Raw genomic sequence first — 4,472 nt, forward strand, 5'->3', positions numbered from 1 at the left:
ATATATATATATATATATATATATATATATATATATATAGATAGATAGATATAGATGTGAGATAGGTAGATAGATAGATATAAGATAGATTGATAGAGAGATATAATAGATAGGAATGTAATTTGTAGATATATGTAGATAATTATATATAATTTAAGTATAGCTGTAACTACATTGCACGTGTGTGTGTGTGTGTAGATGTTGATCTAGTTAGGGAAAAATAAATTATATATGAGAGATAGTTATAATGTAGATATAGCTGTGTGTGTGTAGACATAGCTTAGGAAAAATGGTGTATGTGCAAGCATGGTTGTGTGGGTAAGAAGTTTTGCTTCAGAGATATATGGCTCTGGGTTCAACCACACTGCATGGCAGTTTGGGTATTTTCTGTTCATAGTCTTGGGTTGAACAATGTCTTTGGTAAAAGAAAAACTGAAAGAAGCCCTGTGTGTGTTGGTGTCTCCTTGTCTTAACAGCGTGTGTTTGTTGTAAACGAGTATCACTGTCATACAAGCAGTGTCCTTCGTTTTCAATCTTCCATGAAAACCTGTCCAGCCAGAGTGGAATGACCTTGGAAACAGGTGAGGGTTGGGGACAGGAAGGGTATCCAGCTTAGATAAAATTCTGACTCCGGCAAGTATGGAAGAGTAGATGTTAAAGCAACGATATGTTTACAGTCATACACATATGCACATAGATAGTTATATATGTACATGTAGATGTGTGTATATCATCATCATCATCATCATAATGTCTGTTGTCCATGCTGGCAAGGGTTGGATGGTTTGACCTGGGCTGGCAAGTTGAGGGGCTGCGCCAGACTCTACTCTGATTTGGCATGTGTTTCTACGGCTGGAGGCCCTTCCTAATGCCAATCACTTTACAGTATGTGCTGGGTGCTTCTACATGGTTCCACATGGTTCCACATGGACACTTCTATATGGTTCCACATGGATGTTTCTATGCGGCGCCACATGGGTGCTTTTCTGTGGTATATAGTTATGTAGTCTATAGTTATCTTCTTGATCAGGTTCAGAAGTGAGTCTCTGATTTGATGGGTCCCTCTCTTGCTTCAACTCTGCAACCCTTGTCACAGCACTGTGACTAGTCTTAGTCTTAGTCTATTCTGTTGTAACTACCACAGGAAATGCTCTGATGAACTTTCCCTCATAGTTTCAAATCCCTTTCTGCCATCTTCCCCGATTTGAAACTCAGAACATTTTCATCCGAATGCTGTTGTACTTCCATGAATAAGGAAATCTTTCAACTGTCGTAGCTTTTTCCCTCAAGCTACCATACTTTGGAACTCTCTTTCATCTCATTGTTTTCTTCCTTCTTAAGACCCGAGCTCTTTTTCAAGCCATTCCTTTCATTCTGATTTCTCCTTTGTAGTGTCATACTCTAAGTGGCCTCTCATCTTGTTTGGGATTTTCTTATAAAAAAGAAATTACAAAACTGAAATAACAAATTAAACCAGGTGTGAGAGCATGATGTAATCTTTTTGACTCGTTGAAGTGTGGCATTGAAACCAGATCTTTGATGATTCTATGTTTGTGTGTGTGTGAATATATGTAGTCTGTCCAGTTCGTGTCAGCATAGAAAGCGGATGTAAAAAGATATATATCTATATTGTTTGTGTGTGTAGAGAGACAGAGAGGTGTGTGTAGAGAGACAGAGAGGTGTGTATATAAACTGACATTTTATTTATTTTTTCTTCCAGTTATATATTTTTCGCAATGGTGATCATCCATGTTGAACATGGCGCTAAGTAGCTTTGTTACGCTGTCACACTAGATAACATTGTAAGTTCAAAACTATTCTCTCTTACCTTAATAACCTGCATGTTTTTATTTGTTGGGTAGCTCCAGGTAAACCTTGAAGGCACAGCCCTGTCAGCATGGAATTTGTGAGAGGTTTGGCTGTTTTTAGCAGATCAAATGGCTCCCTAGCTGTTCTCCATGGAGTTGTGATTCTTGATTTTGCTGTTGTTTAACACCGAGTCGGTCAGTCCTGATTGAGCAGGGTCATAATTAATTAAAGGCAATCCAGTTGTGGCTCTCCTATCTATTTATTGCCATGTATGGCTGGCTACATTATTTAGTGTGTTCTTTCCATATTTAGTAGTGGTAGTGTGTGGTTTCAGGAAGATTTGACTGCTATCTCTAGCAAGTTGAGTGACCATGTAGTGGCTGTTTGTCTTGTTTTAACATTATCCTGTCTTGGCAGCTGTGTTTGTGTGGTTGAATATGAATTGATGTTTGTGGTAAGGGATTGAGTTAAACTGATGTTTAGGTGGGGTTGCTGTGGTAAACCCTAAGGAGCACTGAATTGAAGTGCCACCAGTTTTAAATGGATGAGGGCTCAGTCCCTTACCTTTTCAGGTAACCTTTCCCTTTGTGTAAGTCTCATTTGTTTTTATTTTTTACTTGTTCCATTCATTGGACTGTGGCCATACTGGGGCACCACTTTGAAGGGGTTTTTTCCTATTTTTGTTTTTCTGTTTTTCATCGCTGAACAAGTTGACTCTATACTTGCATTTTTTTAAAGCCTGGTACTTATTCTGTCAGTCTCTTTTACTGAACTGCTAAGTTGAGAGGATGTAAACACACCAACACTGGTTGTCAAGTAGTGATAAGACACACACACACACACAGTGGTTAGGCTGTTGCACTCGTGATCATTAGATCGTGGGTTTGATTCCCTGACTGGGTGGCACATTGTGTTCTTGAGCAAAACTCTTCATTTCACACATAAGCACAATAGGCTTCTTTCAATTTCCGTCTACCAAATCCACTTACCAAATTCACTCACAAGGCTTTGGTCAGCCTGAGGCTATTGTACAAGACACTTGCCCAAGGTGCCATGCAGTGGAACTGAACCCAGAACCATGTGGTTGGGAAGCAAGCTTCTTACCATACAGCCATGCCTGCGATTATGTTCATACATAAACACAATAGGGCTTCTTTCAGTTTCTGTCTAGCAGATCCATTCACAAGGCTTTGGTCAACACTTGTATAGGGTGCCATGCAGTGGGACTGAACCTACAAGCGAAATTTTTCCACACAACCATGTCCATGCCTGCACACAGCCATTCCTGTGCCATAAATGTAAAGTTCTTGAACAATCACAGCACCGTCATTCTGACAAATAAAAAGGTTCTCTGTGAGAATTAGGGGCCCTAGAAATAGTTGCCAAATCTATCAGATCACACACCTCAGTCCTACTGAAAGAAAGAAAAGACACATAAGTGCACTGTCTGCGCAGACTAGATAGTCACATCTGGAATGCATTTAATCAGAAGTCTGTTCAATAATATTATTCTTATATTCACGGAATAACATTGATATTGTCTCTGAATCCAAAATTTCTAGAGCAATTTCTTCAACTCTGGCACCATGACAAACAACATAATTCTTAGTGGCAGCAAATGGCAGCAAAAATGGTTTTCTTTTTGTTTTTTTTTCTCTCCTTTTTTTTGTTTGTTTGTTTGTTTAAATAGCATTTTATGTAATGTTTATTTGTTTCGTTATTTATTTTTCCATGTTTTTCCATTGTCTGACTTCATTTTTACCTCGTTCTCCCTGTCATCATTGCCGTCATCATCTTCAGCATCATCTTATTGCCACCACCACCACCACCACCACCGCCACCATCATCGCCGCCACTATTGCCATCATTGCCGCTGCCACTACCGTTCCTGCCATTGCTGCCGGGGCATCGTTATCTCTGCTATCGTTATCACCACCATTGTCACCACTACCACCACCATCATCATCATCACCATCTGTTCATAAGAATTGTTTGTTATATCACCCCCCCCTCCTTTCCTCCTCGCCTACCGATTGCAGGATTTCTGCTGTTTCTTAACTGATTCCATCTGTTAATGTAAACATGTCAAACACCACATGGAAGTTCTGTCGTTTCTCTGTCCTTGGGCACGATGCAGTGAGTTGGTGAAAAGGCTGACATTTGCCTGGTTTTAAACTTTGCAGTTGCTTATTGTAACAAAAAAAAACAAACTATCCTCTAATTTTTGTGAATCTAACGTGGGAGACTCTACCGAGTTGCTTGACTTGCTGAAAATAGAGACCAAATCTCTTACAAATCACACTCTACCATATTGTCTTAAAAAATTGAAGTACACATTGGACCTCTTTCAATTTCCATCTACCAAATCCACTTGCAGGGGTTTGTTTGGCCTGGGACTATAGTAGAGACTTGCTATGGGACTGAACCCAGAACCATGTGGTTGAGAAGCAAGCTTCTTACCACGTAGCCATGCCTTCATGGCTGTGTGTATGTGTGCATTACCTCCGCTCTTGTGCATGCTTGCCCTGTCTTACACACATACCTGTCCTTGGTTGTATGTACTTCACTCTCTCTCTCTCTCTCTCTCTCTCTCTCATGCATTTCCCTCCCTTTCACTCATGTGCCCTTTCTCCACATGAAACATTGCCCTCACACCTTCATGT

General features: G+C 40.1%; 1 protein-coding gene across 2 annotated transcripts in view; it reads left to right on the forward strand.

Moving 5' to 3' along the window:
* LOC106873770 (E3 ubiquitin-protein ligase RNF19B) overlaps nucleotides 1–4,472 on the forward strand; it is a 57,903-nt gene that overhangs the window by 16,614 nt on the left and 36,817 nt on the right. Inside the window, exon 2 of one of the 2 annotated variants that reach the window (XM_014921274.2) lies at nucleotides 1,721–1,802. The exons of the other annotated variant lie outside the window; for it this stretch is intronic. The gene's annotated coding sequence lies outside the window, so the exon portion shown is untranslated. The remainder of the gene's footprint in view (nucleotides 1–1,720; nucleotides 1,803–4,472) is intronic. 2 annotated transcript variants of the gene reach the window in all.

The sequence above is a fragment of the Octopus bimaculoides genome, chromosome 24 (genome assembly GCF_001194135.2).
Source record: "Octopus bimaculoides isolate UCB-OBI-ISO-001 chromosome 24, ASM119413v2, whole genome shotgun sequence".
NCBI classification, from domain to species: domain Eukaryota; kingdom Metazoa; phylum Mollusca; class Cephalopoda; order Octopoda; family Octopodidae; genus Octopus; species Octopus bimaculoides.